Source organism: Halichoerus grypus, chromosome 1 (genome assembly GCF_964656455.1).
Source record: "Halichoerus grypus chromosome 1, mHalGry1.hap1.1, whole genome shotgun sequence".
NCBI classification, from domain to species: Eukaryota; Metazoa; Chordata; class Mammalia; order Carnivora; family Phocidae; genus Halichoerus; species Halichoerus grypus.
Genome location: NC_135712.1, coordinates 82492553 through 82504435, shown reverse-complemented (window position 1 = coordinate 82504435; position 11883 = coordinate 82492553). Strand labels below are relative to the sequence as shown.

General features: G+C 38.5%; 1 long non-coding RNA gene across 1 annotated transcript; it reads left to right on the top strand.

Annotated features, from left to right (window-relative positions):
* Positions 1-429: 429 nt before the first annotated feature.
* LOC118537660 (uncharacterized) lies at positions 430-8568 on the top strand. Its single transcript, XR_013443373.1, has 3 exons — positions 430-534; positions 7971-8056; positions 8465-8568. It is a non-coding gene; the product is annotated as an uncharacterized LOC118537660 (long non-coding RNA).
* Positions 8569-11883: the final 3315 nt, after the last annotated feature.

Genomic DNA, 11883 nt, shown 5'->3' with positions numbered 1-11883 from the left:
TCGGGCTGCAGTGGCAGCTGACACCAGCCACCCCACACTTGATCACCAAGGGCATCAACTCTCCTTCCCTTTCATTAAGCTGAAAAAAAAGTGGGTTTTTTTTTTCCAAAATGAATTTTAATATATGAAAAGCAAACTAGAGCTGCGTTTTTCGTGTTCTCCTATTAGAGATGAAACTCAACTTTTAGGTGCCATTCTCCTTATGTGGGATAGCGCTTCTTCCACAGAAGAAACAGACCTCAAAGAACTGTGCAAAGGAAGGCCTGGCCTAGAATAACGTGAAGTTTTTGAAAACTGCAGGCTTTCCTCCTTGATCCTTGATCATCCTTTTGAATGACTTTAAGGATCAAAATATGTGGTTAATACAAAGCCAGGAGAAATAGTGAACTTATAAAAGGAGCCTAATGTTTCCTCTTTAATTCTTTCAGGTTTAAAATGCAGAAGAAAAAAAAAGGAAAAAAGAGAAATGTAGAATACTGTAGTCAAGTCAAAAATTCTCCAGAAGCTTGCAGAAGTACAAGAAGATAAAAACAGGTAACATTGAATGTTACTATGTGTCAACCACTATTAAAAGGGCTTTACTTGGGTCCACCATATCTAGATGAGTTGATGGTAAAGGCTGTGTGAGTATTAGCTATCATTAACTCACCTGACAAGGTTGTAAGGATTAGAAACACAATGTAAAGGTGATCTGGCTGGACATCTGTCACCTCACTGATCGCCAGGGTTGATTCAGCTGATCCAGCTGGCTAGGCAGGTGTCCCCTTCCTCTCTCACGGCTCCATGTGCATCCCCCCCACCCCGCCCAACAAAGCTGCATGCTTGGTGGAGGAGGATGACCTTCCCATTTCTGAAGAAAGCTTGAAATCTGTCCACTTTAATATAAAGTGATTCTTTAATCTTGGGTGGAGGGATGTGAATAAAGGTAATAATTGCCTCTAGTTAGTTGTAAGACTATCAGTCTGAGGAGGGGGTGGATTTGTTTTGTGTGGCCCCAAAGGAAGGATAAAAAACTAATGGGTGGATGTTACAGGCGCTGGTAAAAAAGAAAGAGGGAGGAAGTGAGGGGAAAAGGGAGAAAGTAAAGAACAGAGGAAGGATTTAGGGGCTGCCTTGAGAAGAAATGAGCACCCACGTGTTTGTAGGGCTATTCTACAAAGGTCTGTACTGCTCTCCTGTCTTTTGCATAAAGTTAATAGCTAGTGAGTGGTGGATCCAGGATTTGAACCAGTTAGCTCTAGCACCAACTCATTTTACTACTAAGGACAGGAGAGCAGTACAGACCTCTGCCAAGGATAATTGTAAAGGGAACTCAAGCATCAAATAAAGAGATGTTTTCACCATCTCAAATCTATATAGATGGCTTGAGATATCAAAGTGAGCACCATGGAGATTTTTCATCAGGCCTCAGCTTCCCGGGACAAAGTTTTCCACCAAATGGAGTTCTGATTCATGAAGCAAAGGATAAGACTAATTCCTATATAAATCAATAAGTAATGTCCACACCATTTGTTTTTAAAAGCTCCTTGAAATTAACAAGAGAGTAAACTTTTCCCTATCAGCCCAACATTCCTGAAGCCAGTACTCAGGGACATATTTTTCCCCCTTTCTGTTGCCAGAGGAGAGTGGATAATATTTGTAAAGCTTTAGGGAATTCATTAGTTAAATGAATGTGATAATGTAATTCTTAGAAAATGCTGAATCTTTTTTGCAAAGTAAAGAATTGCTCCTCCTGTAATAGCAAATTCGACACCTATAAACATTTTAAAAATAAAACGAGACAAATATAAGGTGCCATTTTTATTATTTTCACAGTTTCATTCAACACCTTCCTTGACAAAGTGAACTTCATTATAGAAACGTTTTTTTCTCCTTTAAAGAACCAACTTAAGAGCTTAAAGAACAAAATCTATGTTAACTGGATAAAGTATATCGCTATATAAAATATTTTATAAAAATGTTATAAAAGTTCATTGTAACATAGTCTCAGAGTCACACTTCTGATTTTTCACTTGATTTAAAATCAACTCCATGACAAATGCAAACCCTATTGAGGCATTTTGTAGAGTGTTACATTTAACTCACAGATACATACCTTAGTGTATAGTTTGGAATAGTAGTAAAATGAGTTGGTGCTAGAGCTGTCTGGTTCAAATCCTGGATCCACCACTCACTAGCTATTAACTTTATGCAAGTTACTCAAACTTTTGTGCCTCATCTCTAAAATAGGAATAATGAGTATCCAGCTTATAGGGTTGTTGCCAGTTAAAACAAAGAAAGCACAGGCATGTAGTAGTCAGTCAAACAGTACTTAATTTGTAGTTAGGTACCACTGTGACTAGTACAAATATTAAAGAAGGAAGAAAATACATCACAAAGATTGACAATGCTGAGTTAAAATACAGTACCTTCAGGAAAAGGTAAAATTCTAATGCCTGCTTACCAAATGATGTTCTCCCCCACCCAAAATAAATACCTATGTTGGCAGGAAAAGTTAACATTTTATTGCAGAGACAGATTTCTTGTTTGTTCTTGCATGCAAACATCGAGGCAAGCAGTACCTTTTGCTAGATATGTGAGTCTGTGGGTGTTTAGGGGGTAGATGGGCATGAGAGTCTCGTAGCAGAGTTCCATGTGATTCTATAGTAAGGCTTTTCCACTCTGATGATTGAGATCACACTTAATAGCTCTTCAAGGCAATCACACTGTATAACACATGGTGAATTTTCTGAAGTTTCAGTATTATGAGAAGCAAATATGTCAAAAATATCATATACAATAGTTTTTAGCAAAAGAATAAGTAATAGTTATCCATAAATAATTGGTAGGATGGATTACATACTGTAATCATTTACAGTGGTACCTCTTTCTATAAAAAATAGTAATAATAGTTAGCATTTACTGAGTACTGAATACATCAGGCAGAGTTCTAAGTACTTTCTTTACATGTATTCTTTCATTCTGTCCCCACAACAACCCTGTGAAGAAGACACTATTATTATCCTCATTTTATGGAAGTTCTGAGAGATTAAGTAATTTGTTCAACATCCCACAGAAGTTGTGAAGGCAGGATTCAAACACCGCAGTGGGATTTCTAAGCCCATATTATTAACCATCTCATCATGGTGTAAAGAGATAAATTCTCAATCAACTCTTCACTTTCCAAAACAAGTTTCCAAGAATGGTTTTACCCACATATCCTAATACTTTTAAAATATAATTTAAAAAATTCTATATCATACATCTGAGGAGCACATCATTTGCATAAAATTATTTTTCATTAGTTTACTCTGGAAAAATAGCATATTATCCTTTTAAGATGATTTTTTTACCTTTAAGTTATCTGGTTAAATACCTTTAAATCAATCTATACATTGGTATTTATTTAATACACTTAAAATACAGACCTAAAATAAAATGTAAAATATAAACCCCAAAATATAATCATCTATTTGGATAATGCATATATTTTAAACATAGTTTCCTATGCTAGAGAATACTGCAGGGTACAAACAAATTTCAAAAAAACTATGATTAGTACCTTCAAAGAAACAAGATAAAATATTGAATCCATGAAACAAAAACAAGATCTGATATGTGTGTGTGTGTGTGTGTGTGTGTGTGTGTGTGTGTGTGTGTAAAGTTTGAAATGCCTCCAGGAGCTGAAGTAAAAGAGAAAATTCCACAACGCAACACAGAGCAGACCTAAACCTGGTCTACAAATTCTTCCCAGTTTCAGGAAGCACTGGAAATTTACACCAGAATTGTATATTTATCTTCAATGTAGTTTACAACAAACTATATAGAACTTTCATTCCAGAGTAGATTTAATCAAACATAAATGCCTTTATTGTCTTCATGAAATTCCCAAGGTAAAAACTCTTTGAAGGACTGGTATAGATCTGTGTCATAATTTTTTTAAATTATGATTTCCCCATTGTTCCTGTTCTCTCCTCTTTCAGTTTCAAGTAAGAAGGAAAGTCATTTGTAACTTCCTGCCTTGGGAATTTTTACCAAGCTGAAAACATGTACATAGGAAGTCAGAAGTTCTTCTGGTCTTTTGAAAAACCTAAGTCCATAGAAGACATAACCCCGGATGTCTTGGAGGGGAAGAAGAGAGAGAAAAGCATTTTTAAAATCAGAAAAGAGAGCCGTGAGCTGAGTTTCTGAGAGATTAGACAGGGGACAGAGGTCGGTGGGTTCTGTGGAGTTCCTGAGACCTGTGGCACAGCCGATGGCAGAGTCCACCGGATGAAGCAAGACCTCCGAGGGAAGGATTTATAGTGCTCCTAAGGAGGACAGACCCTATGCACAGGGGCCGGAAGAGTCCCCCAAAATTCTGCTCCCCCAGGCATGGTCCAGAAACGCCTTAGCCCTCAGACCATGCTGACGAGACACAGGCCTGCCAGCAGAAACCAGGGTGGGCCACTGGTCACTGATCAGACAGTCAGTATCTCCCCGGAAACTTAGCACAGTCCTGTGGCCAGAGCCAAACCAGACGGTGAGTGAATTCTCTGCCTGTTCTGCAGGATGTGGGCAAGGTCAAATTTCAGTTGGTTTAGGGAAAATAAAGAAATGTGATATTTCCTGCACAGCTGTTTGTGACCTGAAATTCATTCCAGTAACAGATAGGCATCTGGAATGGATGGATAGCATCACCTGACTTTCACAGACACAGTTTTGGTGACCAGGAGAAATAAATTCAGGGGCGCCTGGGTGGCTCAGTTGGTTAAACATCTGCCTTCGGCCCAGGTCATGATCTCAGGGCCCTGGAATCGAGTCCCGTGTTGGGCTCCTTGCTCAGCAGGGAGTCAGCTTCTCCCTCTCCTTCTGCTCCTACTCTGCTCCTGCTCTCTCTCTCTCTCTCAAAATAAATAAATAAAATCTTTTTTTTTTTTTAAGAGAGAATTTCAGATAACCATTCCCTCTTACAGAATTATATCTTAACAAGTTTAAATAAATAAGTGGAATGGAGAGGTTTTTAAAAATTACTGAAAGGAGTGTCTGGGTGGCTTAGTCATTAAGCATCTGCCTTCGGCTGAGGTCATGATCCCAGGGTCCTGGGACTGAGCCCCGCATCGGGCTTCCCACTCAGAGGGGAGTCTTCTTCTCCCTCTCCCTCTCCCTGCTGCTCCCCCTACTTGTGCTCGCTCCCTCTCTGTCAAATAAATAAATAAAATCTTAAAAAAAATTACTGGGAGCAGTTATCATTCCAGTTCTGACTGGTTGGGGAATGTTGTCTAGTGAATTAAACTTCAAAGTATGGAAAAATTGGTAAATTGATACAGTGTATTAACTATGATAGCTCAAATATGGAATACATCTGTATTTACAGTATATATCATGGGCTTTTCAAGAGACTTATTTAAGAATGTTATAAAGGTAAAATATTGGCTTCTAAGAAAGATCCTTCCAAAAGATTAAAAATCCAGTTTTTGTTTCCAACATACTTCTTATTGCTTAATAACATTACAGAAGAATGTAAGGTATATTCTACATGGGTCAATTTTTATATTTTATTTATTTTGACCTATATGGAATCATTGGTGTCATTATTAAAATCTACATTGGAAAATGAAATATTTCAGTTAGTTACTGTTTTCATGCCTTTTTAAATTTCAGAAGTCATAGTTAGGGAGTTTATTAACATAATAAGAAATTTAAGACATCGAGATTAGTGCATAAGACCAGATATAAGATACTGTCTCTTGATCTAAAATTATATTGATCAGCATGGATCCCTTGCTCAAATCAAGAGAAGCATTAATAATAACACATAATCTGTTAATTGCAGATAAACTAAAACTATTAAATCACCTGAAATTAAATTTTATCTCTCATTCCAGAAACATAAATACTATGATATTTTTACCATTAAGAAGGAAGAAAGAAGGAAACATGGAAGGAAGAGAGGGAGGAAGGGAAGCAGAGAAAAAGGAAGGAAGGGGCAGGCTGTCTTACCCTAAAAATCTCATAATCTAGTTGAGAGAGAAAAACACATCTGAAAATAAAACTCATGAATACAATCACATGCTGGGTTTGATGCCGCGATCAGCTGATACATTATAGGCTGAAAAATAAATAACCACTTCACATTTATGGGATATTTATCAGCTTTTATCAGGTGCCAAAATGTATGTCAATATCAAATCAAGGGCAAGGAACCTGGAAAAGAATTGAGGACAGCTGGAACAGGTCATCAAGGAAGCAGTTCTCTACCGATGTCATCAAACTCAAGGTTATCTTTAATATTTTCATGTCTCTTGTTTTGTTTTGTTTTCATTTTTCCCCACTTTTGTCTTCCCCTCCAGCAATAACAGCCAGTAGGCTTGTGTGGTTTTGAAGTAGTGCAAAATGGGCAAAAAGACGTGAGTTTGAGTCTCGCCTGTCCATTCCTCATTGCTCTTGGGCTGGGCAGTTACCTTCCCTTCATCTCTATTTCCTCACAAGTCAGGGGAGACGACAGTGCCAGCCTCACAAAGTGACGATAAGGGAAACAGCACTCAAAAAACCAGCACCTTGGGGCGCCTGGGTGGCTCAGTCATTAAGTGTCTGCCTTCGGCTCAGGTCATGATCCCAGGGTCCTGGGATCGAGCCCCGCGTCAGGCTCCCTGCTCCGCGGGAAGCCTGCTTCTCCCTCTCCCACTCCTCCCTGCTTGTGTTCCCTCTCTCACTGTGTCTCTCTCTGTCAAATAAATAAAATCTTTAAAAAAAACAAAAAACAGCAGCTGACACGGGGTAGGCATGAAACCAGGGGTGCCCATTATTCTTTCCCTCTTGGGAAAAGGATAAAAAGAGGAGTCTTTGTTTTACAGCAGTGCTTCTCAAACTTTAACATGTATATGAAACATCTAAGGATGTTGTGAAAATGCAGTCTGATTCAGTAGGTAGGTCTGAGGTGGGGCTTAAGATTTGGCATTTCCAATATTGCTGGTCCTGGGACCACATTTTGAGAAGTAAAGTTTTAGAGGTAAAAAGAACATGGACATGGTCAAAGGAGAAATGTTAATATGTAGGGAAATAAATGAACATTTACAAAATTCCTACTTTATGCTTAGAAATGTACAGTAGATACATCTTTTTCTTTAATCCTCAAAATAACTCTGAGAAGCAGGTTTTATTACCATTTGACAGAACAGGAAAATGAGGATCAGGTATACTGGTTCATAAGAGATTTTGTAATCCCAAAGCTTACACTGACTTGTATATACCTTGAAAGAGGAAAGAAGATCAGACAGATCAACAGAAGGAGGTAAGGACACATGAGTCCACCCAAACGGGGGTGGGCATCAGTGACCTATAAGGGAAAAGTGAATCCCCTGGGATTTGGGAGTGCATTTAATGGTGAGAGCAGAGAGAAGAGGGCAGGTACAGTAAGCCCTTCACTTTCCCTCTGTCTCCCATACTCCTTCAAAAGCCAGAAGAGCTGCTGATCAAGATTCAGCCCTTCACCTTTTCTGTCAAATCATCATTGACAAAGCACTAGTGCAACTATTGCCTTCCATGCAGTACAGGCATGGATCTGGACCAACTTCCCCTCTCCTAGTTATTTCTATGGTTACCAAGACAAGAAAGAAAATGCAAAGAGGTCAAAAGGAGGAAAATCAAGTACTACCTTTCTGAAGGGACCTTTTCAACCACCGAGTTTAGCAAAGAGTTCATATCTAATCTAAAGTTCACATTGCCCTAGCAAACAAGAGCTGGAGCCAAAGAACAAGTCTATAATTATAATGAGGTCTAACAGCTGACAGTCATATGACAAGAAAAACACACCGCCATAAATGTCTTATTGTAAGGCAGCAAGTATTGAAGTATAAACTGTGGACCTCACTTAGTACAGAAACAAAAAAAAAGAACTATTTTTGATAAACTCTAACCCAAATAGACCCAAATTGGTCAATTTCTTTAAAATTTTCATGAAACCTATAATTGTTAAATAGCAATAATTCAAGTGATGTGTTTTATTATAGTACCAACTCCATCCCCTGAGGGTATAGGACCTGAGAGGAATTGCATTGGATGAGTCTGCTTCCTTGTCTTCATGGATAAGATCTGGGTAAGATGACCCCCAGGCCAATCTTGATCAAGGAATCAAAATAATACCAGGAAAATGGTAAAGGGAAATGGTCAAGAGAAAAGCAGAACCAGCTTTATGACAAGGGAAACCGACATGTATTTAGTAACATCTACATATGTTAATTTTATTTCATCTTCACAAACCCGTGAACAAAGTGGTGATATGACCATTTGGTAGATACTAAGACTGAGATTTAGATAAACTCAAAAAAATGAAATAAAATAAAAAGAGATTTAGATAAATTCATTAACTTGCTCTTGGTCATACTACTGGCAAGTGGCAGAGTCCAGATTTAAAAGAAAAAGACAATGCTCTTACAGAGGATATGGGGATTGTGGTAGAAAGTGGTGATTGCCTCCCTATATCAATTCTCTTCTTCCTTAACAGAATCTCAATTTTTATCTGGGAGCACTGTTACTTGGACTAAAAGACTGTTTCCCAACCTTTTGAAGCTAATTGCGGGCAGGTGCCTAAATTCTGGACAACGAGAGGTAAGTGGAAATGTTACATGGGACTTTGGGAAATATTGATAGGCATCTCTCCAGTGTGGTCATCCTGACTCATTGGCCTCCCTTGCGAGTCCCTGGTTCTTAGTTGTCAGGCCACTTCCAGTAGGACTGGACTCCAGCTGTGAACTCCCTCACAACTAGCTGAAACCTTTATCCTTCCCCAGCCCCAGCTTAATTCCTACCTGTTCTTCCCCTGGTGATAATGCTCATCTGCTCCTCTGAGCTCCCCGTGATGAAAGTGAATCCTGGACACCACGTGAGCACCAAGGATCCTCTATTCCTATCTAGTTTCACCAAAACCAACCAAGGTTCACAGCTGGTCCTTGGTGCCTGATCACACCTCCCTCCTGAACCTCTGTGGATCAGAGCCCAGCCCCGGACCTCAGCAAACTGGCTGGGGAGTTCACTATCTCCTGGCTGCTGCACGCTCTGTTTCCAGGGCTGACCCATGGTATGCCTCACCTCATCACAAATGCACCTCTTGGCTTTACAATCTTCGGCCCCAGAACATCTAGAACTAGTGCTTCCTGCTCTTCCCCCTTCAAATCAGATCCCCTTTGGCCACTGATGCCTGCATGAAACAAACTGAACTTGGCTTCATGCCACCACTCCACCCTCAACAAGATATACCTATGCCATCATGCCTTCCACAGATATGCTTCCTAGTTGGTATATTCCTGGCGAGGAAGTTACAAATCTGTCTCAGCTCAAAATGTTTCCTCCTTTCTTAGTGTTATCATTCAGAATGCCATTCTGTGAGGGAAGGGGAGGGAGCAAGGGCCAGAAACCCTTCTATGATAATGACATACACCTAACCTAAACTCTCTAGATCTTATCTATGTATAAATATATAAAATAAGGTCAGTTTTAAATCATAGAAGTATGCCTAAAATCTGACCATTATTTTCTACTCTCTTGTCAATAGATGCGAAAATGTATTCTAATATAAAAATTCTAATTAGATCAAGAAAGGTACTAGGAGACACAAGTTGGCAAAGGGTCTAATTTGAGAGCATTGTCTAAGTTGCAGCATGCAATGCCATAATTAAATTTGTTTTTGATTGAACAAATAGACATAAAGGGCTGCTTGTAAACTAATATTTGTCTCATTAATGTCAACGAAGATCTAGCTTTTAAGTATGAATTCCCAGGGATGGCTCACGAGGAAAACTAATCCTGCAAAGGAAGGAAAGTAGGAGAGTTTATTGTTAATTATTTTAAACAATTTCAAAATCCTTAATTGCATTTGAGGGTAGAAAACCAATGGGGAAATGAATCATTCTTTCTGCTAGTGAAGTCAGAGAGTGACATTATTGAGCTGGAGTATATGAGAGAAAAAGGGTTGCAACTCCATTTTGGACATGCATAATTTCATTTAGCATAATGCTGCTCTGAAACCCATCTTCCAGGATTTTCTAGAAGACAGAAAGAGAAAAAAATGAAATTGAATAGGAAAACATGACTCCCCTGCAGGTATTAAGTTAAACTCCTTAATAACTGTAGAACTAGGTTCGGAAGGACATTCAGCAAGAAAAAAAGTAGGATCAGGAGTCCTTTTATGTTGATGTAATGTAGATCTTGCCTTAAATAAAGATCTGAAAGGCGAATCAGTCTGTGATGACCTAACAAAATACATTTTTAATTTTTAAAACTATTATTCTGCGATGTTTTCTTGAGTCTCTTGAACATTTAGGCACTACTTCTTCACAGCCATTTCTGTTGGGACACACCTCCAATACAGTAGATATCATCACAGTGTAATGGTTTTAGCTTATCTGGCTCCTTACTAAGATTATAAACCCCTGGGGATCAGGAACTATTTTATCTGTGGATTTTCAGTGCCTGGCATGGGAGCTGCCAATATGTATTGAATTACTAATAACCTTATTCCATAAATTAGAAGTACAAGACCAATATAAGGTCAATATTTCTACCAATGGAATAATTTTTGGGGGGGGGAAATGGTGATGACAAGACTAAAACTTGTTTCCTCTAGTCTTTTCTCTAAGAAAGAATCAAATATCACAAGTAGGAATCTGTTCATGACTTTTAGAAGCACATTTTCAGGAACATAATTCACTGGAAGACAAGACTACTTTCATATAAAATCCTGGGGTCAGTGTTACCAAATCTGGTGGTAATTTAAACACTGCTTCTATTTGGGTTTTTTGAAATATATTTGTATTAGGATTCTCCAGAGAGAAAGAGACTTATAAGAAATTGGCTCATGTGATTATGAAGACTGGTGAGTCCAAATCTACAGTGTGGGCTGACAGGCAGAGACCCATGAGAGCTGATTGTGCAGATGAAGTCCAAAGGTAGTCTGTTGAAGAATTCCCTCCTATCTGGGGAAGGATCAGTCTTTGCTCTAATCAGGCCTTCAACAGATTAGATGAGGCCCACTCACATCCTGGAGAACAATCTTCTTTACCGATGAAAAATGTTAATCTCATCCAAAAACACCCTTCAGAAACACCCAGAATAATGTTTGGCCAAATACCTGGTCATCCCATGGCCCAGTCAAGTTGACACATAAGATTAACCATCATACCATGAATGTGGCAGTATCTATATAGACACTGTTCACTATACATTCTTTGCACAGTGAAGGTTCAGAGTAAATCTCACTGAATAGACTACTACTAGTTTTGTGTAACTGTGCATAGCATCGGCTTCTGTTTCACAGAGACCTGGGGTTCAGGCCCTTTTAGGCTAATCTCTCTGGGTGACGCTGAGTATGTTATCTTGAGATTGTACACTTGTATTTTAGAAATAAAAAAGAAAGAATAATAATAATAATAATAATAATAATAATAATAGTACCTACTTCATGAAGTCATTATAAGGATTAACATTAAATGCATGTAAAGCACTTAGCTCAGTACTGGGCACAGAGTAAGAGGTCAATATATGTTCATTATTGTTACAGTGATTTCCACATGATGTTCTCCCCCAAGTGAATGACCAATTTCTCAAAACAGAGAATTTATTTTTAATCTCTCTCAATCACACTCCATGCTTAATCCGTCATATACATCTGATAAGTATTAATGGGTTTAATTGGTCTCAGATTCTATGATTTGCCTTTTATGTTGAGGATGCCAGGGCAGGACTACATTTTAATAACAGAATTTCTGCTCAGGTTTTTTTTTTTTTTTTTTAAGAAACAAATGTGGGAAATAGTTCATGTGTTATTGAAGTAGTAGGGGAAGCTAGATGAAATCCATGAAGCAGAAATAAGCTCTCAATAAGCTCTGGTGAAAAAAGATAAGGTTCTTCAAAGGAATAAATATATTT